Raw genomic sequence first — 25,710 nt, 5'->3', positions numbered from 1 at the left:
CTTCAAGTGGTCTTATAAGGGTTATGCTGAGTTCAATATTGTATAACTGTATTAATTTAACTGTGAACCTCAAAATTTACAGCTAATTTTGAAAGAGAAGCATCTTTGCTCTGGAAATTGTTATTGAATATGTTAATGATGTAATGAAAAAAAAAATTAGTAGATGTGAAAAACATTACCATTGAAATCTACCTGATGACTTTATATCCATGCTCAGATGCCTAGAAGCTCAGAAAGTAACCAACTGTGACTAGTAATAATCAGATATTTAGAGATTAGAAATGCATGTGCAAACATCCAATGTCAATTGCATTGAAAAAGAATTTTCCTATATGAACTGTGTATTTTAATAATGAAATGGAGAACTTTTTTAAAGGTTAAAACATCATTTAATTTATGTCTTATAGGGTTTATACTGAGTACAATATTGTATAACTGTAATAATTAACTGTAAACCTAAAAATTTACAGCCAATTTTGAAAGAGATGCATCCTACCTCAGGAAACTGTTATTGAATATGTCAATTGTGTTGTAATGATATGCTTCTTCTAAGTATGTTGTTATTAAATAAATCATTTTTAAAAATAAAAAAAAAATTAACTAGTAGAACTGCATACTTCCTAAGGCCCATTTCAGTTTTAAAGCTCTTTTAAATGATTAATCCTGCAAGTAAGAGAACCAGAAAATTGTAGGCAGGCACTATGCTGAACATGACCATCCTCAGCACTGAGAATTGTCCTGACAGCCAGCTGAAAGCACACAGAAAAAGAAGAAAAAAAAAATTAACTAGTAGAACTGCATACTTCCTAAGGCCCATTTCAGTTTTAAAGCTCTTTTAAATGATTAATCCTGCAAGTAAGAGAACCAGAAAATTGTAGGCAGGCACTATGCTGAACATGACCATCCTCAGCACTGAGAATTGTCCTGACAGCCAGCTGAAAGCACACAGAAAAAGAAGATAAACATTACCATGCACCTCTGTAATGGTAGCCAAGAACCAATGACATCTCTTTACAACTCTCTAATAAAAAATACATCATGTTTTATCCTAACAACCACCTGAACTTGCAATATTTGAATGGTGAGTATAAGAACATTTGTTGATGGGTAAACTGAGGCAGAGAGGAAATAATAAACTGATCTGCATTTACCCAATAAGAAACAAAATGTGATTTGAATAAAATTCCGATGACACCTTGGTTATCTTTCCTCTCCAAGCATCTGACCAATATATTCAGCATTATATTCTTGCCCAAGATAATTTATCTGAGACATGAACACAAAGACGTGGGAAAGAAAAAATTAAAATGGATTGAAAAAATAAATGTAGTTTTCAGCTGTGCTCTAAATTTTCGCTCTCTGTTGGATCTCCTCTGAAAGCACAATGTCAATCATCTGGCAGGTTTCCATGGGTCACAGGGGTTCCTGCACAGCTGTCATTTTCTGGCACAGGACAACAGGGGCCCTGCTGAAATAGCCTCAAAAGTTTCTGCTGTAGCTCTGGGTGTCATTACATCAAAAAAGTTTTCCTTTATCTCTTTTGCAACTTGAGATGTTCCAATATCTGCCTGTTTCATAATCTTCCTTGACCTACAGTTGGGAAGAAAGAGGAGGGGAGGCAGAGAGTTCTGTTTTGAAATCTTGCAATTTGTCCGGAGCCAAATCTGACTTGGGATATGAGAAAGTCTCAAACCTGATCCTTGGTATCTCAAAAATTTCTATGTTTTTGTGGACTTCGGAGCTTACACACAGTGTGTCTTATATATTTTTTTGGTGAGATAAGAAATGCATTTGAGAATTTAAAAATGGTCTTGTACATAGTTTAAAACTAGTATCAGTTATGAATCTTGTTGAGCAAGTAGATGCGTTAGCAGACCCAATATATCAGGATGGTTCAGCAGACTTAATATATCATGATGGCCCAGTGGCTACCTTAGCAGACCTACCATATCACGATGGTTCTAGAGGTAGCTATTTTCTTAGTCGCTTGAAACATTCACATTTAAACCTCAAACTTTCTCCCAGAAACCTCTACCGCCAAGGTACAAGACATCCTTCAGCCAGGACTCAAGACAAAGACTCCTGACCTGTTCTCTGCTGCTCTCTGCTCTCCACAACAGCAACCACAATCCTTCTGTAGAACGTAAATCAGATCACATCCCTCTGGCTGCCCAGTTCCCTAGGGACATCCTGAATATTGAAATCTAAGCTTGCCTTCCTTAGCCTCCCCATTTCTCCAACCCCATCCTGCTACCTTCCTTACCTATCTCTTACAACAAGGCAACAAGGTCTTTGTTACTCTTGGAATAAGGTGTTTATTTCCCTCCTCTACATCTCTAGATCTTTCTTTTTTGGTATATTTTTATTGAGTTTTGGGGTATTTCCCACAGTAAATCTTAACCATACTTAGATCCCCTCCCCCATCTGTGCCTGCCCAATAGGTCCCCACACTACATTTCCTGGATCTTTTTACACTAACTTCCTTATTGCCTGTCTCTCCCCTTGTGGAAGCTGCAAAGTCGAGTACTTCTCTTCACCTTGTCTTATTCAGGTCTCTATCCAAACTTCACCTACTTCCCATGCAAAATAATATATAATATCCCTCCTCCAATCTCCTTTGACTGTGTGCCCCTTTTCTCCAGCTTTATTTTTATTCAAAGGATTTCCTTGTGCCTGGCATTATGCTACTTATTTCTGTGTATTTATAATTTCTGTCCCCATAAAACAGGTAATTTCATTTTTTTAGACTTCCGTACATGCATACAATATTTGCATTATTTCTACCCCTCCAAGGCCCCCTTCCAACTCTTCCCATGGCTCCCTGACTCCCTCACAGTTTCTTGTCTTCTTCTTTGATTATTATTGTTACATATACATACTCATGACAGGACACACTTTGAACACAGGACTTAAAATAATCTTAAGGGCCTGAAGAGATGGCTCAGTGGTTAAGAACACTGATTGTTCTTGCAGAAGACCCGAGTTCGAATCCCAGTACCCACATGGCAGCTAACAACTGTCTGTAACTCCACTTCCAGGGGATCTGACAGTCTCTTCTGTTCTCCCTGGGCATTGCACGACATGGTTGCACTTACCTACATGCAGGCAATATACACATACACATAAAATAACAATAATAAATAAATATTTTAAAAAATAATAATCTTAAGTAAGTTCTACTAGAACAGCAAAGTAGTTTTCATGTAAATCAGTAAATCCTTAGCACCTTACAGGTTTTTACCTCATCCATTAAATAAATAAATGATTATATAATGCATTTTAAACAGATTCAGTACAACCATTGACAACACTAAATAAACATTAATGTCCTTGATAACGTTAAACCATATAACTCAACTATGTTTTCTAAATTGTAACTACTTATTCTCAGATAAAATGACTAATCTATTCTGCAAAAATATGTCTCAAGGAATGTAAATGACCATACACAAAAATGACCAATTTATAATATACTATTTTTATGATTATTGTTACTCTCTATTGGTCCGTGTGCTTCTGGAAGGCATGAGTCACACAGATATGTCCAAAATTACACTTAACATCAATCTTAGAAAAGTTATGACAATCTATGGCCCTGTAAGGATGATGACCAAAGTTAAAGTAACACAAAGGACAAGGAGCCTCTGTCAGCACCATATAAGGCTCACTGCCTTAATACATACACACACTCTGTAGGACAGCACCTAATCTTCTCAGGGTTTGCTCCAGGCTGCTGTTCTAGCAACACCTCTGCAAGGTCATTTAGATATTCTGTAAGGTTGGCCTCTTCAAGGGAGTGCAGCACCTGCTCTGATGAGTAGGGTCTTTCTACAAATTCTTCAGTCATTACGTGGATCCCCACTAATGTATCAAGTGTTGTATAAATCCCCCAGTAGCCTCGCTGGCTGAGGCTCTATTTGTAAGAGAATCCTAGAGCCAAAGTTGGCATTATAGGGGAAATTTATCTCCTAGGAACTGGTCTGCCTTTGCATCTTGGCCCTACTTAGCTGCCAATCTAGAGTGTCTTAAGGAACATATCCTTGGCACAAATGCAATGAAGAATTTCAGTGCATGGCAGATGCCACCTGGGGTCAAATTTGATCCTTGTAGTCAGAGAAGTCTGTGCACTGCACTCATGCCTACCACATAAGCTCAGGGTTTTAACAAGTATCAATTCCATGTCATACATGGCAATGAAAGCACATAACACCACGGATTAAATTTACTATATGTTGAATAAAGGAAGCACAAAACAGCACATACTGTGTGATTCCATTTTATGTTCAAAAGCAGATAAAACTCACCTTCAATGTTAGAAACAAGGATAGTGGCTATTTCTGAAGAATAGTGGGGTTGTACCAGGGGTATGTATGGGGGTCTCTTAAGTTCCTGGTTGATGCTATTTTTTGATCTAGAAAATTATTAAACAGATACATTCATTTTGTGATATTTTACAACCTGCATGCTTATGAATTTTACTCTTTACTTATGCTTTTTTTCGGATGGTTGTTTACAAAATTTTACCAAAAAAAGTAAAAGTCACCTCAAATCATTGTGGTAGACTGAAAGTGTCCCACTAAAGATGCATATGTCTGAATGCTCCTAATGGGTGAACATGTGACATGCTGTGCCAAATGCACTTTGCTGATGTAAATCGCTCATTGATTTGTGACTGGATCTTTTTTTCATCCAATGTATGTTTTTGTTGAATTTTTGTACACTTTATGCAATGCATCTTAATCATGTTTAGACCTCCTCCCCTGTTTGCACCCTCCATAGCCTGCCCACAGGATTTCATGAATTCTGTCATATCTGTTAAGACCTACTGAGTTAAATTTGTGTAATAAGATGTCCTGAAGTATGAGTTAATGTACTGGGGCTGTTCAGCTTATCTAGCATACTCCCTTAAAGAATATCAACTCTCAAAGCTAGAGAGATGGCTCAGTGGTTAGAAGCACTGCCAGCTCTTGCAAAAAACCGAGGTTCAAATCCCAGAACCCAGAGGCAGTTAACAACTGTCCATAACTCCAGTTCTCAGGAATACAACACCCTCTTCCAACCTCTGCTAGCACTGTACCACACGGGCACACTGACATCCAGGCAGGCATAATGCTCATACATGTAAAATAAAAATAAAAGAATATCAACTTTCCCTTACATTGTAAATCCATATGATCAAGCTCACAAAAGCCCGGAAGACTTTGTTTCTTTATGATCTTGCAACAACCCTTGCTCTTACAATCTTTCTGCCCCCTCTTCCACTATGGTCCCTGGGCCCTGAGTGGGTGAGGTTTAATATCAGAGTTCTATCCAAGGACATGCACTATGCAGTCTCTTACTCTCTACACTTTGGCCAGCTGTGGCCTTCTGTGTTCATCACCCTCTGTTGCATGAAGAAGCTTTGCTGGTGAGAGTTGAGAGCTGCATTAGTACTCTCTCTACCCCTGTTCTACTACATTCTCTGAACCTTAGTTGTAGAGGTTCCATCGTAGATGTGTCACTTAGGTCTTGGCATCTCACAGATACTACTTCTCTATGTGTGACCAGTTGTAGAATTCTGTACCAATCTCCATCTGTTGCAAAAGGCACTTCTTTAATGAGTGATGACTGGTATACTTGTCTGTAAATATAAGCATTGATACTTAGCATATGGTAAGAAATTACATTTCTCTAAGAATGTGACAGAGGTAGGGCTTTCTCTAGAATCTATGACCTCTCCAGTCATGCATATTTGGCCATGTTTACAGTGCCACACATGAGTTCCTTCCCATTGAGCAGGTTTTAAGTTTAACTAGACAGCTATTGATTATCCCCAAGAGGAAAGTGTCACAACTGCACTGCTATAGTTTTTTATGCCCATCATTTCTGGGGTTATTGGGCATTAAAGCTGGGCTTGGACCACTGAATTATTTTCTCCCTTAGCAGCTGGCACAGTGTCCTCTAAAACTCTAAGAGCTAATCAGGGAAGCTTCCAGGACAGTTCCAGCTCCATTGCTCCAAGTCTTATGTTCCAAGTATGTCCTGTGTTCAGCAATAGAGTCTTACATTCAAGTTTTGGGAAGTAATCAAGGGCTGTGGCAATATCCTGTGTTATTTTGGAGTCTCTTGGTGTCCCCCTGACCAATACCTCAACAGCATGCACAAGACCCATGCAAACTCAATCAGAAAAAAATAGCATAGAGCTGGGGACATGTGCAGGTGGCCTCAACCTTAGCTGAGGAACTATTGAGAGCTGATAACTGCTAGGTGAGGTTGAATTGATCTTCTTTACTTCTGCCTTTTAATAAAATTTTCTTTATATGGACAAATGTTCTTCATAAACCTCTAATTTTTAGCTTTTAAACCTCTAGATTTTTTAGCTTTTAAATCCCTGTTTTTAGGCTTTTAGAAAGCTTAACAACTGTCTTCACACATGTGAGCACATGAACTTACGTAAATTTATCTGCAGGTTGATGTCTGAAAGTGAATTTGTTGATCAACGTAGTTACACATTAAATATTGTTTCATCTATAAAGTCTATGCTAGTTTTTATTCCTTCCCACATAATGCTGTTGAATATTATCAATATTTTGAACTTTTTACTAAGCTTTTAAGCAAAAAAAAATGTAATCTTGGTGTGTACAGATGTATAATACAGTTGAATGATCCCTATTGATATGGTAATTGGAAATTGTATTTCTTGAGACTGAGGAGATGGTTCAGTGGGTAAAGTGTTTGCTGCACAGCAAGAGACCCTGAGTTCAGATCCCCAGAATCCGTGTAAAAGCTGGGTCCGGTGATACCCATCTGTAACTCCAATGCTCTGGAGGCAGATACAGATGGGTCCACAGAGCTTGCTGACCAGCCAGTCTAGCCAGATTGATGAGTTCTGGGTTCAGTATAAAGAACTGTACAAACACACAACACACATTCATATTCACATTTACATTCACAGCCAGAGAGAGAGAGAGAGAGAGAGAGAGAGAGAGAGAAACTATACAGTTTAGGAAATAGAAAAAGGTACAAACACACAACACACATACATATTCACATTTACATTCACAGAGAGAGAGAGAGAGAGAGAGAGAGAGAGAGAGAGGAGAATGAATTAAGTTTTCTTGTGAACAATAATCTTTGCGCACTAGAAACACTTACCTTTGTCTCATGACAGCAGTCTGATTCATAATACTGAAGTTGTTGTAACAGTGAGGGAATCTATCTTTTTGCTAGAATGGCAGGGGGCAGGTTTCTGGATCCTCTAAAAGTAGCATCAGTTTATTAAGAACAGTGAAAGATAGCAGTGGCATAGGAGTATGTCACAGTCTTGTGTTTTATCATCATCTACAACTGAATTGAGAAAGTCCTTTATTATGATTCTTGCTGTGGGATCAGAAGGCTCAGCAGAAGCTTTGAAAGGCCTATGATAGGTATGACACTGACTTTCATCTTTTTTAATTTAAATTTCATTTCATTATTTGATTTTGTATATATATATGGTACATGTGTGGTGTATGCTCACATATACACACAGGTACAAAGGCAGGAGGAAGACACCAAGTGCCATGCTTTATCACTCTCTGCCTAATTCTCTTGGGACAGAGTGTTTCATTAAACCTGGAGCTAGACTTGTGGTGGCCGGTAAGCCCCAAACTGTCCTCCTGCCTCTGCCTCCCACAGCAGGTGTATGTATGGCCATGGGCCTCATTTTATTTGCATGGGTCCTAGAGATTTCAAGTCTTCATGCTGACGAGCCATTTCCTCAGCCTTTTTTATTTTTATTTTTTGTAGACAAGTATGACAGACAAGTCAACCCCACTTTCCATCTTTCGGTAATTCTTTTACCATTTTCCCAGTTACTCGCTGTTTTTTCCTATAGTCACTCTTCTTAAATTATTAGCTTTATGTTCAAACATTTAAAAGCCCAGAGCACAAAGGTCTTTCAAAATGTCCTGAAAGTGAAGGAGAGTGTAATTTAATAGCACTGTCTGATCCTACTTGGAGGGAATAGAAGCTGGCAGTATCTGGAGCTGTTCTTTCTGCCCACAGTGTGCTGGACAGAGCTAGTGTGTAGGAAACCTCCCTTGAGCAATGAAGGCCTTGGTATGTGTTCAAGAAACTGGAAGATCCATCTCAAAACCTAACTTTTCTATCATGTCCCTTCCAACATTTACAACCTGGAACACAAATTATTCAAATTTCTAACCTAATTTTCTATTATCTTTCTTCTTGATTCTGCTCACCATATAAAAATAACTATCAGACTCACAGTAGAAGTATTTCTGATCATTATTCAACATAATTCACACTACTCTAAGATGCAAATTGTATTGGTCAGTTTTGTCACTTTGATGATATACTTGACACATGCTTATCTGCAGGGAAGAAGAGGCTTGTTTAGCTCACAGTTTTGGGGGGTCACATTCTAAGAGGTTTAGTATAAGATCCCTGCTAAAGACCAGCCCTTGTCTGCATCATCTCATGAACTAGATAGCAATGGCAGATACATGTTCTAGAGGAAGCAAGTACATCTTGAACCAAGTCAGAGTGAGAAGGAGGAAGGAGTTAGGGTTGCTTCCTTTTATGAAACCTTCCAACAAGCACTCAGAAGGCCATGTAAAAACTACCTCATGTTTTCAGTGACCTCACGACCTCCTACTAGATCTACCTTTTAAGGTGCTTCCTCCTCCTGGTAGCATAGCCCTGGGGACCAAACTGATAACATGTGAAAGCCTAAGAGACACATTAGGCTGTGTCCAAACCATAGCACATACTGTTTCACATTTTAGTTGGAGAGTGTCCCACAACTGACACTATTCCATGAATTAAACAATAGTATTTTTACTTACACATTTATGTGACATAAAACAATGATACATGTTAAACTGATGAAGCTTCATCTTTGATAAGATTCAATTATAACATTTTTAATAAAACCATTGAATTTTTGTTCAAGTTCAGCCTTCCTGTCTAGGTTTTGTTCAAGTGATTTGCAATTTGGCCCTCAGACAAAAACTGCATCACTCTAGCAATCAAATCAAGAGAGCATAACTGTTGAAGTTTCTTTGTGAGGTTGATAACGTCTGTTTGGAATTTGTGAACAATTACAATGCTGTGATTGTTGGAGCTAGCTATTCCTTTACAAGCTGGGAAAGTATTATTAAAGCAACGATAACATTTTCCCTTTAATGCTGAGAATTTTTTAATCCAAATAAGCTTTTGAATGTTTTACAGACTCTTTAGATTAGAATTTCATCTGTGTCTCATAAGACCTATTTACCTCTAGGGGAAAGCCTGGTGACTATTTATGATCACCAAAGGCTGAACTAAGTAAGAATGAACATGCAGTAAGAGTTTATTCTGACCAAAGCAAAAATGAAAACTGAGAAGAACGTGTGTTTGTTATTGAAACTCGCCCAGAACAATACAGCAGACTGTAAATCTCTACCACGTCTAGATATTTTGCAACATTAAGCCCTCTAACAGGAAAATGTCCTTTCTCCTCTTTTTATTTCTCTGCAGTTGCCTATCAGTCACTACTGATTGTCTCCTTACTTTTCTTCTGGGTACCTTCTTCGATATTCCCAAACAAGTCAACTGTCCCCTAGCTGTACAGCTCCTATCATCTATATTTACTCCTTAGTAGACTATCATAGTTCTGGGTAGTGATCCATAATCCTTTGAATTCACTTGCTGTGGGAAGATGATGTATCATTGTATATTAAGTGTCTAACACAGACCTGCTCTGCATAGATGGTAGATAGCTATCACCTGGATGAATAGATGTGTATCTAGTCATTTGGCCTGGGATTACTTTCAGAAAAACAAACAAACAAATCCACAAACTAACTCCTTTGATTACTCTCAGATTTCTGAAGCTATATCCACATATACCAGTCCAAGGAAAGCAGACCAATTCAGCTACATCTACAATATATCTACCAATACAATACAGCTGCCAATACAGCTCAACATAGATGCAGTAACATGCCCTCAGGGATAAGAGGAAGCTGTCCTATCCAATTCTTTCTCATCATTAGGTTGCCACTTTACACGTGCATAGCTTCAGAGGAGCTTCCTTCTGCCACAACAGAGGCAAAAAACTATAAGCTGGACACCACAGAAAAACAAACTAGTTCCTAGATTAAAACCATAGTGAGAGGCCAGCAAACATCGCCACACCCAAGAATCAAAACAGCACATATTAAAATTCTCCACTCCAGCCTTGGAGCTTATTTTATCATTTTGTTTTTAATACTGTTCTCTAAGGATTCTTGATTTCAGTAGTTAACCATGTCAGTAATACATACCAACAGCTATTAATAAACTAGAGAAATGTATGCAAGTAAGGCTTTTTCATATTAGGAAAATCCAAAACACTAGTGTCCTTTGTTGTGATAATGGTTCTCAAACAAAAATCACCCATGTTATGGAAAAGCAAGACAACGGTAATCATATCATAAATTATTTGAACCTAATTAAGCTATCTAGAATGTGACTTTTCAGTGTTTTGTTTTGTAGTTACAGGCCTATTAAGAGAGAATCTCTTCATTCTATTGAAACAAGTATCTAATACATAATTAGTGCCTGTGTAGTGATGGAAAGAAGTATGATAAAGGCTTGGTGCAGATCCATAATTTTGGACCCTGCTTCAGAGGTTTCTTCTTGGGCCTTCATCAACAGTACACTCATGACTCATTGGCTGATAGTCACAGAATAATTACATCTTGCCAATTGTTACACATCTTTATTCTTCAGTATACTCAGTATATTTTAACTTAAATTCTGTATCTGTATGCTTAGGTTTGTGTCCAGGATGGGGCAAGGGGAACACTGTATTCCAAACTAAATGACTAAAGTGTGATACCCCAGTTTTTAGCAGACATCATCCATCTCTTCGCTGGCATGCAGGTTGAATTTGTCCATAGAGACTGGATTTTTCCCAAGCACCAAGAAACAGGCTGATGTAATGCTCATTTTAGATTCAAATTTGGCACTGGAAAGATAACAAAGTAAAAGCCAGTTTCTTCCAAAAACTAATAAAAACATGAATTGTGCCAAATGCCCCTAAAATATACTGGGCAGCCCAAGTACACTGTCACTTAGTGCTGTGTTACAAACATAAGGCAGATTTCTGCTCCTGATTCTCAACAAGACTATCAACATGAAGCCCAGAAATCCCCCAACACACATGTAGTCTACTCCGCCCAGACTGCCTTTTAAGTAACCACTTTTCTGGTCCTGGTTTGTAGATGAAATTGCAAATGTCTTCGATTCAGTCTACTCTATGCTACACAGGGATGCCTTCAAAACCAGTCTTTTTTCTCATTATATCTGCTAAATTAATAGTATGCCTTTCATCTCATTACTTTGTGTAACTCCCTCTCACCATCACAAGAAAGTTTAATAAAAATCATGAGAAGGAACTCTTGAGATGATTACTTTTCTTTTGGATTGGCCTTAGAGATTTTAAGAATCGGGATGAGTGTGGTGGCAGACCCCTTTAATACCAGCACTCAGAGGCAGAGATAGGTGAATCTCTGTGAGATCAAAGACAGCCTGGTCTACATAGAGAGTTCCAGGACAGCTAGGGCTACAGGGAGCCCCTGTTTAAAAGACAAAACAAAACAATAACAACAACAACAAAAAAAGTCTTCCTGATGAACTAGGCCACAAAGGCAGGTACTAACCTACAGAACAATTACAGGCACTTGGGCCAGTCTGGGACTATTGGATACAGGAGCGAAAGAACCTGCTACATATGACTTCTTGGCCTTAGGCTATTTTGAACTTTTCCTAGCAACTAAGGCTGTAGCTCAGTGGTAGAGAATTTGCCAAGGAAGCATGAGGTCTTCAAATTCAATCCTGAGTACTGCCAAGAGAGATAAATAAGACTTTCCTGGATTAGTAAAGTCAAATGTGGCATCCTTAGAGGGAGAAAATAAACTTAGGCTGAAAGATACTTAGATGAGCAAGAAAGGGCCCAACATTCATTAGCCACAACAGGTCCGCACATCACAGTTCCCATGCAGTTGTCTAGGAGAAATGCCTAAACTGAGGTGGCTGCAATTCTGTCAAATATCTCTCTGTTGTCATTATTCATTCCAAATCAGCATGGTAAGGAAAGAGTATGTAGTCCATCTCACATTTTGCAAACAGAGAACCCCCAAACTAGTTGCAGGACAAACATCCAAGGTTGCAGGGCACACAAAGGAGGAACAGCCTAGCACTCTTAGGCACCTAATTGATGAGTCTGTGCTTCCTCATTCCTTACGCTTCTACCACGAGCCAGTTGTGAACACAGAACTCTGAGCAGGCAACAAATGTGAGAGGACCACACAGAGGAAAGTCAACATTGCCATGTTTATATGCTGTCATGATGGGATTTTGTCTGTTTTACTTTTTAGTACATTTTTTCATAGTCTTCAAAGCTTGAGGAAGCCTTCCAAAACCATATTCTTTTCTTATGTTGGGGTATTTAACTTAGCCTTGCTATAAAAGTCATTGACACAAGAACTTTGAAAATTATTCGAGTAGTCTCACAGGAATACATACCTTCCTCAAGGTGTATATTTTCTAACCTGGAGACGTGGTGTTTAGTGCTTCACAACAGTAACACAAAAGACAATAGAGCATCCAAAACAAGAAATGACAAGCAAATTTGGAAAAGAAAAAAGAAATCCACAATGAGGAGACAGGCATGATGTCAAAATTCTGAATTCATTTTTGTGTTTTAAGTCAATCCCAACAATTTAAATAATCAAAATAAAGAAGTAAGGTAAGACAAAGCAACTTTATCTGGCTTGGGGGCGGTTCATTATGTAATTATGCAGTGCTGATGGGTCTCAAACTCCCTATGTAGACCAAGCTGATCTCAGATTCAGAGATGCACATTTCCTCTAGCTAGTCTGAAAATGATGCATGTGGAAAAATAAACACTGTCGCACTGTGGCACATCTGAAAAAAGTATGTTTATGTATTTACCATTACTATTACTTGGTTGTGTTTTTGTCACAAATAATGAAAATAATAAAGGGTATTTCACTTGGTCTACTGGATAGCATTTGAAGTTGATAAATACCCTTTAAAATGAAACAAGCTATTATTTTCATTTAAAATCAATACATTGATACAAAACCTTAAATAAAGCAAAGAACAGGCTGTAAAGAACTTAAATCAATTAAAATTTAACTGTCAGACAATAAAATATTCCTAAAAGTTTGAATGGTTGGGAGCCTCAAAATAACTAAATGTTTAATGCAAAAAAAATTAGTATGTTAGTCTTCCAATAAAAATATGAATAATGCTTTCATTTTCAAGTAGAAATAAGATTCAGTGTTCTAGGTTGTTTTCCATTGCTGTAACAAAACACTCTACCCAGTACCAACTTGGGGGAGGAAAGAGGTTATTTGGCTTACATCGCTTGAGTCAGGAAGTTCAAGGTAGAAACTCAGGACAGAAACCTGGAGGCGGAAGTTGGAGCACAGGCCATAGAGGAACGCTGTTTACTGGATTGCCCCCCTAACCCATGCTTAGTCTGCTTTCTTATACAATGCAGAATCACCTGCCAAGGGGTGGCACCACCCACAGTGGGCTGGGCCCTCCCACATCACTCAACAATCAAGAAAATAACTCACAGACATGGCCACAGGCCAGTCCAATGAAGGCAATTCCCCGAATCAAGGCTCCCTCTACCCAGGTATGTCAAGTTGACAACTAAAGCTATCCAGCACACGGAGTGAGCCAAATCCATGGTGACAAAAACCACAGAGACGTGAGAAATATTTGACTTCAGTTTTGACTTAGATGAAGAACTGTTAGTACATTTTACCTTCACAAGAAACTCTTCTAGGAACATTCCCCTGAGCTGGCTGAATATGCTCTTGACTTCTCTGCATATGCCTAAAGGAATGTACAATACAATTAACTACAAATTATAAGAAAACAGTATCTTTACCTAGAGTATGAACACTGTGTCAAATACCTACCTGAAACACACTGCTTCTCATAAGCCCTACTACAACTCCTCAGGTGGGAATTTCTACCCATACTCTCATTATGGAAAAGATAGTGGGGATGAATACTTGTCTCAAAGGCACAGGACGTATATATATCTGTAAGAAAGGAGATGTAAGTTTACATTGGAAGAGATAGTATGAATGATATATAAATTATTTACATTATGACACCCCTACCAAGAATATTTGCGGAAAAATGCATAGCCATAAATATTAGAAAACCTCTTGATGTTGTTTGCCTATTCTCATCTTTGTGCTCGCTTTAAATGAATTCAAAATAGATTCTCTAAAAATAAAAATGACTCATGGTTTCTGAATATAATGGAACACTTTAGAACAACTATTTAGCATTAGGAAGGACCCTTCTGGCAGAGGTGCCCAGCTTCTCATAACATCAGTTCTTCCTCTGTTTCATGCTGATGAAGCCCTGATGCCCAAAAGTGGAAAATAAAGTAAGTGACCTCCAAGGACAGTACCCATAATTCCTCCCTCAGTGTAGTTACAGATCACTCTTCTCATTAAGAAATGATGTCTAGGGATGGGGAGATGGCTCAGTGACTAAGCGTGCTCATTTCTCTCTCAGAGGATTCAAGTTCAGTTCCTAGTACCCACGGGGCAGGTCAAAACCACCTGTAACTCCACTTCCAGGTGATTCAATACACTCTGCTGACCTGCATGGCCTCCTGTATGCTTGTAGTGCACATACACATACTCAGGCATACATATATACACATAAATAAATATTTTAATAAAATAGGTGGGGTATATTTATCTCCCTTGGATCTGTACTGGCCTTGAAGCTTCCTAAAGTCACTGTGTATGGCAATGGTAACACTGTGCCATTACTAGACTCACCTATTAAGAGACCTAAAAATTTACCCTTCACTTTTATAAAACCCTACTTCAAGCCCTAAAGAAGGTGCACACCTTTAATTCCAGGCATGGTGGTACACACCTTTAATTCCAGCACTCAGGAGGCAGAGGCAGGTGGATCTCTGTGAGATCAAGGCCAGCCTGTTCCAAGCCAGCTGAGGCTACAGGGAGCCCTGCCTCAATAAGAACAAAACAATAAAAAAACAAACAAACAAACAAAAAGCAAAAGAAACCAAAACAAAGGTGAGTTTTCTAGGGATTGAAGTCTCATGGAGAGTTCTGAAAGATTAGTTCCATATGGACAGGGACATCAGGATGAGAACCAAGTCATCCCAGTTGACAGCACCAATGCCTCCTAAGCGGTCTTTTGGTCATTCTAGTCCAGCCCAACTGGCCATTGAAAGCAGTTGCACCACTGTCCAAACCAAAACCATATGGAGCTGAAAAATGCCCAGTTGACTCAGAAGAACATGACCCGGTGCATCATTCTTATTTAATCATGCTGTTTTAGAGTTATTTTTACCCAGGAAATAGATAACTGGAACACAGAAGGATAAAATCACTTTTTGTAGATATCTTTGCTACATAGGACAAATGGTCATATAGTGAGGTCACATGACAAAATTTAAGTACAGTGAAGCGAAGTGAAGCACTCACTTTCTTGAGCATGCTTCCCTTCCTGAGCCCCACGGCCTGAGGACTGGTGTGGAGACAGTGGGACAAGCTATCCTGGATCATCTCACATGTAGACAAGAGCAGGTGCTTTAGAGGTAGCAGAGAAAATGGCAGCACAGCCTTGGAAGCATTACACTACTCCATACTGCCCTTTCTTAACTAAAATATCATTAAGTTTGCTGACTGTAATAGTAGCCAGACCTATAGTATGACTGATATGAAGCTTGAATTTTGTTCCTAAAATGAAATATTTCCACACAAAAAAAGGAACTAGCAACTATGTAGAGAACAAAAATGGTGCAAAAATATAACTGGAAAATTAGAGACAACTATTTGTAGATGGTTAAATAGTTGGTAAATTTTTGCTTGTGAGGCCATAATATACATTATATGTTATAATCTTGAACTGGAGTGATGGCTCAATGGTTAAGAGCACTTGCTGTTCCAAGTTTGGGTCCCAACACCCACATTAAGTGGTTCACAACACCCTGTAACTCCATCTCCAGGGAATCCACCTGATCTCCACTGGCACCCACACACATGTGACATACACACACGTTCACATCAATAAAAATAAATAAAATAAATGAATAAAGTTACACTTTTAAAGACAATAACCATAGAAAGTTTTAATTTTGCCACATTGTGCAAGAGAGACTTGGGTTAGGCCAGACAGTCTACCAGCAGATGTTACTGAGAATTACAGCTCAGCTATGCCACATACGTGGTCTGAATCAGAAATCCAAGTTGACTGAGAGTTCAATGAACTTGAATCTTCACAGGGTTAAATAAATCTACTTTTGCATTCACAGATGTAAGAAGATATCAGAAGAAGCTGCCTTAACAGTGCTGTGAAGTTTTTCTCAAATACCTCTAAGCATTCTCCAACCCAGACAGTAAAATGAGAGGAAGAATGTGGCCTTCACACCCAAGCTGAGTTTTCTTTGATGACCTCAATGTAGCCATGATTAAGGAGAAAGAGAGGAAGGCTAGGCAGAGCACAGTGATTTCAGGCTTACAACTGATATCTAGAAGCCATACTTGGCTCAGCTTGCTTGCGCATACTGTGAAGATGCAAAATTCTGGAAGTCAGTTTGGTTTTGACAGGAATTGCAATGCCTAAACCAATACCCTAACCTCCAACTGCCCTTAGCAGAATGTGAGCTATGAGATCTGGACAGCTCCAAACACAGCATCCTTTGCATGCACACTTCAGACATGGCCAGGGAGCAAGGACAAGCAACAAAGACCTTCCCAAGGCATAAAGTAAGGGATGAAAAAAACCATCACAGAGATTGGTACCAGGGTCTCTCAGCTCAGCAGACCAAAGAATGATGGTCACAGCTGAGTTGCGAGTCCTCAATTCCCACCACATAAGACTCGATAATCACCTCATACCAGTGTTTGCTCTGCAAGCTCCATTGTTCTTTTCTCTTGTAGTTATTCTGTTCATTTTTACCATCTGATATGAAGTATTTGGGTTATATTGGAAGGGATACAGATTACTTCTCACTGCGCCTAAAGTCACCCTGACTTTTGAAGAAAGACAGAACTGCATTCAGAAACCCAGCATACTATGCTGGTAAGATGACTTAGTGTGTTAAGATGTTTGCCTGCTACAAGCCCGACAATTTGGTTATGATCCCCAGCACCTACATGGTAGGAGAGAATCTTGACTCTCCTAAGCTATCCTCTTACCTCTAACATGTATACACACACACACACACACACACACACACACACCAGCTATAATAAAAATAGGTCAATCCAGGATCTTGAAGTAGAAGCAGCAAATCCGGGCTCTCCCGTACTTGAAAAATACACAAACATGTTCTATATACACAAGAAGAAAATGTGCAAAAAATATTACTCTGACTCACGAAGAACATTCTGACAGAGACTTGCTACTGGTGAATTTTCTCACAGTAACAGAATCTCTCACTTTAGTCGAACCCTCCCATTAAGAAAAAGCACTTTTCTGAAATGAGTTGAATAGTTATATACCTCCATATTAAAATTTTATGCTGAAATCTTAACCCCCAATATCATGAGATTAGAAGATAGGATGTGGTCATGAGGTCACCCCCTCATAAACGGCATTAGTGCCCAAACAGAAGGGATCAGGGAAGGGCCCTTTGCTTTCACACTACAATCTGAATGCAAGAAACCCAAGTTGCTTGTGTCTGGGGTCAGACTCATGCATCTCATTTCTCCCAGAGACTTTGTCGGTTACCCACATTCTTAAGGCTCAAGTTGATTTATCAACTTGCTTTTGTCCAGCCAGTGGATAAGAAGAAAAATAAGTGGAAGACATACTTTTTCTTTTTAAATACATAAACCACTTAACACTTCTAAACCAACATTCAGAATTAGTTGGAGCATGGTATTTGCTTTCAGGATAATGCATTAATGTTGCATTTCCAGAGAATATGAATTCTGCATCCTTATATGACAGGTAGAAGTTCAAAGGGCATTTACTTCCACCCTAAGCACCTTTACAAGATGCTATCCCATTTATGAGATCACCTTTAATGACCTAATTACCCCCCAAGGGCCAAACCTCTTAATGCACTAGGAATGCAAATTCAACATAAGTTTTTGAGGCAATACCATCATTTAGTATGTAGTGTGCATTGTACCAACAATGAGTAGCATTACTCTCAATAAAATATTTACCTTAAATGTGTTTATAATATAAAATAATACCAGGAAATATCAAACATTTTAAATAATGTATTTAAGATATTTTCATACACTATCAAACTATATGATAATCACGCATATCATTAGCCTGCAGTGCATTTTTATCTTTATAAATCAAGAATTTTAACCTCAAATAAAAGTAAAATATTTGAGCGTTACTTTTTAAATTGATTCTTTAAAAATTTCATGCAATGTATTTTTATCTTATTCAGATCCACTTGCCAATCTACACTCCCACAATATTAGACCCCCGCCCCTACTTCATGCATTCTATTATTATTTTTCTTTGTTTAAAAAGGCCTATCAAATATAATTTGTGTTTCCCAAATGCTCTTAAGGGTGGGACCATCTCTTGGTGTCTGGCTAGCCTACCAGGCATCACATCATTATAGAAAACTGACTTTCTGTCTCCGAGCAGCTACTAATTACCAGTAGTTCCTCAGCTATGGCAGAAGTTTCTTGGCCACCTTCCCCATCTATACTGGGTTTTTGTCTGGCTTGGGTTTTCATGATCTTTTACCCAAGCACTGTGGGTTCATATATGCAACTTACCTGTTACAAGACAGTTTCCTTGTATTCATCTACTATGTCTGGCTTTTAGGACCTTTCAACTCCTTCTTCCACAAAGATCCCGGAGCCTTAAGAGGAGATGGTGTAATATAAGTGTCCTATTTAGGGATGAGCACTCCGCAGTCTCTTATTCTCTACACATTGGCCAGTTATGGGTCTCTGTGTTAATTCCCATCTGCTACAAGAAGAAGATTCTCTGGTGAGTGTTGATAAATGCACTACATTATAAAAGTTGATTTAATACTATGTCTATTTAGCAGAATAATAGTAGTAGATTCTCTCCTATTGCCTGTGACCTGTCTAGCCACAGGCTCTTGGCCATGATAATAATGCCATGTGTGGGCTTCATCTTGTGAAGTGGGCCTTAAATCCATTCAGAAGATAGTTGGTTACTCCCATAGCATTCATGCCATTACTGAACCAATAAGCATACCTCACCAGGCCAGTTATTATTGTTTCTTTCAGGGTTTATAGCTGAAGAAGGTTGATGGTTACATTTTTTCTTCCAGGAACATGCGTAGCACCTTCTAGTACTAGGAAAGCTATCCAGTAGAGATGAAGCTTCCAAGTCAGTTCCAGCTTGATTTCTCCTTGTCTGCTTGAAAATTCATGTACATAGTGTCTTCTGCAACTGGGTTTTATCATCAAGTTCTAGCACTTTTAAGTATATACTCAAAGGACCCTCTATATCCTACTACAAAGATATCTGCTCGTCTATGTTCATTGCTGCTTTATTCACAATAGCCAGGAAATGGAAAAAACCTACATGTCCATCAACTGATGAACTGATAATGAAAGTCTGGAACATTTACAGAATGGAATGTTATGCATTTGTTAAGAAAAACAAAATTGTCACAGGTAAATGGATGGAACTGTAAACAATCTTCCTAAGTGAGGTAACCCAGACACAGAAAGACAAATGTTGCATGTTCACTCTCTCAAAGATGCTAGCTTTGAATATTTAGATAAGTCTCTTTCAACTGGAAAATCCATATAGGTCAGGAAATTAATAACAGTTCGGGGGGGGCTTTGTGGAATGGGAGGTAGAATGCAGCGATATAAAGGGGAAAACAGGGGAGTAATAATGTGATGAATGGGAGGGCAGCGCAAAGGAGATAGTAAGCGAAGGGATAACTAACACTCAAGGCATTTTGAAAAAGTCATGGAAACCTGCTACTATAGAAGCATCTTAAAATATATACATATACAATATATAAAGGATTTAAATATATTTCCTCTATATTAATGGTTCAATGTTCCTACCAGACAACACTGGCTACCAAATAAGAAGACCAATACTAGGAATGGACTCCCTCTTTTGGAATTGTTGATAAGGGAGACTCCCTTCACATAATGCCAGCTGCTGCCATTGTGCTTTGTTTGTCATTAACGTCAATTTTAATTGATCTCTCAATTGATATAATCTGAGGTCCTTTGAAAATAAAGTATATATATATATATATGCAGAAGCATAACACAGTTATCATAAAACAATGATATAAATTAATGCAAAACATGGGTTTACCTTTTCATTGTTGGGACATTTAATAAAAGACCCAACAGTAGATGCAGCCCACTGGATTGACAGCTATTTTCAAGCCAATATCTGTGTCATGATGGTAATCAAACTAGGATAGCCCCTCCTATGCCCCCTCAGTTATTACTATGCTGGCTACCCTCAGAATTTCTTCTCTGAGGGATTTTTCTGATGGGTGTGACCAACTTGCAGTTCAGACCAACCTCGTATTGTTGCCTCTGATGTGTCAGACTAGAGGCTGTTCTAGCTTCCTCAGTGACCTGGTCTCACGTGTCTAAAATGTGCTATTCACTGACAGTCTCTAGTGTCTGCAGCAGAAATCTGCTATTAACCTCCTATTTATTCTTCAATGGTCTTACTTCTCACTCTCTTATCAAATTTTTCTGAGGTCATCTCTTTGAAGATTTCTTTTCACTTAGTTCCTCTTCTTCTCAGAGTCATCTAGAAGTACCCTTCCTAATACCAGCATTTAAAATTACATAACTGACAAACCAAGTTTGTATGCACTTTCTAACTTACAGAGCCTTACAGGAAGATTCACAAAACATCATTTCACAGATGAAACACTTTAAGTGACTAACATAACCATTTCTCATTAACTTCCCTGGCAAGTGCAGCTATGATCCCTCACACCCAAAACTTTACATTTTGCGAATTGTTTTTATGGAGTTTTATTTGCTCCTGGAAAAAGGTATCTTCATTTGGGACAAATTACAACTCCCATTTGCAAAGTAATAGATTGAACAAAACACAAATAAGCATGGTTCTTATTCTAAATTTCTTAAAATCTATTTGTCTGTGAGCGAAAAACCAAATAACCATGAACATGATGTCCATTTGATTGTCTAAAGTTTAGAAAGATTACAAGTCACACACAGAATGGGATCTTTCCAGACAAACATCTGGGAATACATGGTAATGTCACAAAGGCATGAAGAAGAAAATGTGTACCCCTTCCTTATGTGAGCCAAATTTTAAATATTCCATGGGCAGTTATGCAGAAGAAGCTGTTAGCATGCATTTACATCAGGTAGTGTACATTCAGCCAAATTTCCAACATTCTCTTGCCAATCTAATTGATGCTTTCCTTTATTTACTTCAAGCACTTAGAAGTCAAAACCTACGTGTAATTTGTACTAAGACCCTCCTTAACTACCAACCTCTATATTTTCATGTATACTGATTTTTCTGTTCTTTATGGTGAAATGCTGCATTTTCTTCTGATATGTTCTTTCAAAAAATTACCCTTTATACACTCATATTTATTCTTTCATTTCTAGGAAGAAGCATTTGGAACAATAAAAATAGTTTAAAATATAAAGGTAGAGGCTGTAGAGGTGACTCAGTGGTTAAGAACACTGGCTGTTCTTACATAAGACCCGGGTTCAAATCTCAGCACCCACATGGCAGCTAACAACTGTCTGTAACTCCAGTTCCAGGGGATCTGACAGCCTCTTCTGTCCTCCGTGGGCATTGCACAACACAGGTGCACTTACCTACATGCAGGCAATACATACATACACATAAAAACAATAAATAAACTATTAAAAACAAAATATAAAGGTAAACAGACCTCCCCAAAGAAGGTTTCTGTTTCTGAGAAATTATTCTAGAATGAACATCTCAACTCCTCGTACCCTAAAATTATAACAAACATAATGGAAAGCAGTTTAAGACTGAAAAATAAAGCACAAAATAGAATAAAATTCTACCAGCATTAAGTCAACCTCGGGAAGTTCTTTACTTGCTTTTCTTTAACCATTTGATATCGGGTTAATATTTAAATCTATGTACTTTGATTTGTTTTATGAACTTATGCTATGTGGTTTTATGATTCCTTTTAAACGTCTTTGTAAACAGATAAAATTACTAAGATGGCACTCATCACAGATGTATGTTAATTTTAATGTGTTAATTTATGACAGATTAGCACTTGGCAAATGTAACCTCTGATTCATGGGAATATGTTATGACCACCCAAGTTTACATCAATACAGTACCACCCTTTCTGATTGGGAAACAGGAAACAAAATTCTACAATTCTCTCATCTTAGTGGTGCTTTCTGCCAAAGAAGGTTTCCAACCATAGACTCATATTAGTAAATCCTCAATAAATCCATCTGGAATTAATTTACTCAAAAGAGTGATACAATTTCAATCTTGGATCTTTTTTTTTTTTTTTTTTTTGAGAGTGTGATAAAAGCTGTGGTTACTGATTACAGAAAGTATAAGGGATTCCACCATACCACATAAGACTTCATGATCTTTTATCAATTCTATCTTTTCTCTTAAATATAAGATGTAGGTAGTCATAATCTTGCTGATCTTCTGAACCCAATTTAAAGTTGGATTCTTTCATAAATCTTTTCATTAGAACAAAGCATTTCCTCAAATATGTTTTAACAATCTATTCATGTAAGTACCACCTTAAAAAAAAAAAACACTTGTTTGGTTACGCATTTGTTACTTTTCTTTTGCTGTGATAAAACATTATTACCAAGGCAACTCATAGAAGGAAGCATTTATTTGCACTTATAGAGGAATGAGAGTCCATGTTTGTTTGAGGGGGATGAGAGTCCATGAAGGTGGAGAGGCATGGCAGCAGGGGCAGCCAGAGAAAATGATGAGCACTCCTATGCAGCATGCATAGGAAGCAGAGAGAGACTGGAAGTGGGACAAGGCTATGAACTCTCAAAGCCCCCTCCCAGATATCTAGGCTGCACCTCCTAAAGGTTCGATGACCCTCCCCAAACAGCACCAGGAACTAACCAAGTATTTAAATACTTGAACCTATGGGGAACACTTCTCATTCAAACTACTACTGGTTATAAGTTTAGATTACAAATAACATTTACAACACATGTTAACATATAAGGCTCTTCAAAGTAAAAAATTTGTCTTTATTCAACTATATATTCCAAACTTATTGGGCCATGAAACCATTTGCTTTTTCAAAGAATCATGCATTAACATACATGTATCTATGTTTTGTGCATTGTGTACATAATTTGTGAAAAGTCACAGTGGGAAATGAGAGAAGAGAATTGGAGGAGATGACAGAAGATGGGAGAAGGTGAGGGAGGAAAGGGAGGGGAGAGGATCAGAAATGGAAAGAGATGTCATATAAGCTTTTATAGGCCATGAAGGAAATTTAGAACTTTGAAATAAAATACCAGGTCAATAATGATTTCAAGGTACACATTAATTACACCTAATTATTTATCATTAAAGAAGCAAATTCCAGCTGACAGGTGGGAAATGTTTTCAGCTGGGATAAGGCAGGCACTTTCAAAGTGGAATGTATGTCAGTCAGTTTTCCATTACTGTACAAAATATCTGAAATAATGTATAAGTATGAAAGGCTTATTTTGATTTACAGTTTCAGAGGTTTCTACCCATGGTTGCTTAGCCCATTGATTTTGGTAGAACATCAGAGTTGAGAGTGTGGTGTAGTAAAATGCTTACATCATGGCACACAGGGAGAAGTAAAGGTGAGGGAAGAAGAGATGGGTCCCACATTCACCTTTGAAAGCCTGAGACCTCTCACTAGGCCCCTACCTCTTAAAAGCTCCACTATCTCCTATTGAATAGTAATAAGCTGGGGTCTATGTGTTTAACACTAGGATCATTGGGGGGAAATTCCATATCCAAACAGTAGCAAGACATTACATAGTTCATCAGAAGTGATGCTATAGCACTGACAGTGGAAACAACAAACATATCTGAGATATAATTTTGAATGTTCACATTCAGATTTATACTTTACTAACATTGTGTTTCTTTGGTATGAATTACCACATAAAAGGGGCTTAAAACAGCACCTGTCATATAATGTGTTCATTTATATGAGCTCTTTAGTACCAATTCATTTTTTAGGGGTTAAAATGAAATTTCACATTTATTTATGTATTGTTAATCCTGATATAACCTATAAAGAATGTTCATTTGGGGCTAGAGAGATGCTTAGTGTTTAAGACTGCTTGCTGCTCTGGTGAAGGATTGGAACTTACTGTGAACTCAGCTCGCTTGTCTTTCCTTGACCATTCCTACTCTAAGCTGAGTCATTGCTCATACACCACACCCTCTTAGCATATGTGATTCCCTGTATTATTAGTGCACAGTAGATCTATTTTCCCTTTACTGACAATTTATTACAGTGCTCCAACAGAGCATTATCTTTGCTTTTTAACATCTCTTTGGTTCATCTCCTGCCTGCATTCTTCATTGTTCATAAGTTCTTTGAGACTAAGATCTAGTGCTTGTTCATTTATATATTCCAAGTGCTTAAAACTTAGTAATTACTTATTAAATATACCAACTTCTGTGTATCAGTATATCAATTGATTGTCCTAATTACAAAATAGATCCATTTAAGAACATTTGAAAGACTGTAATGAACGAATTTATTTTTTAAAATGGTTGAAGGAACTAGAGAGATGGCTCAGTGGTTGTGAGCACTGGCTACTCTTGCAGAGGACCTATGTTCGATTCCCAGAACATGGTGGTTAACATTTGTCTGTAACTTCAGTTCCAGGTGAATCTGACATCCTCTTCTGACATCCAAGGGCATTGCATGACACAGGCGCACTCACATTCATGCAGGCAAAACACTCATACACAAAAAAGTGAAAATAATAAATAAAATATTTTTTAAATGAATGCAGAAAAGGCTAAGAATTTTTTGCTTTTTGGTTTTTGGTTTTTGTTTTTGAGACAGGGTCTATTTGTACCCTCAGCTGGCCTGGAACTTGATACATAGACCACACTAGCCTCAGTCTCACAGAGATCTGCCTGCCTCTACCTCCTGAGTGCTGAAATTAAATGCGTGCACCACCACGCCTGGAAAAGCTAAGAATTTTTTATCATAAGACAACCTATAGGGCTGGAGAGATGGCTCAGTGGTTAAAGGCCCTGGGTGCTCTTGCAGAGGACCCAGGTTTGATTCCCAGCACCCACATAGCAGTTAACAACTATTCATAATTCTGGTTCAAAGGGAATCTGATGCCTTCTTCTGATCTCCATGGGCATTGCACGACATGGATACACTTAATACATGCAGGCAATACACTGGTACACATAAAACACATTTTTTAAAAAAAGACAACCTATGAGCAGTAACCAACTAGATATAGAAGAGTCCTGGACCTCATTTCCAGAGGACTGAAGTCTGACCCTCAACCCACAGATTACAGACCTTTTATCCAGTCAAATCACATGCCCTCTTCTGTCTTTTACAATTTTTTTTTAGATTTTGAGAATTTCTTATATGACCACTGTACTTATGTCATTTTCACCCTTCCCTCTCTCCCTCCAACTCTTCCCACACACCCTCACTCCATTTCAATTTTGTGACCTCTT

Source organism: Nannospalax galili, unplaced genomic scaffold, assembly GCF_000622305.1.
Source record: "Nannospalax galili isolate Female #2095 unplaced genomic scaffold, S.galili_v1.0 scaffold102, whole genome shotgun sequence".
Taxonomy (NCBI): Eukaryota; Metazoa; Chordata; class Mammalia; order Rodentia; family Spalacidae; genus Nannospalax; species Nannospalax galili.
This window is presented reverse-complemented; position numbering follows the sequence as displayed.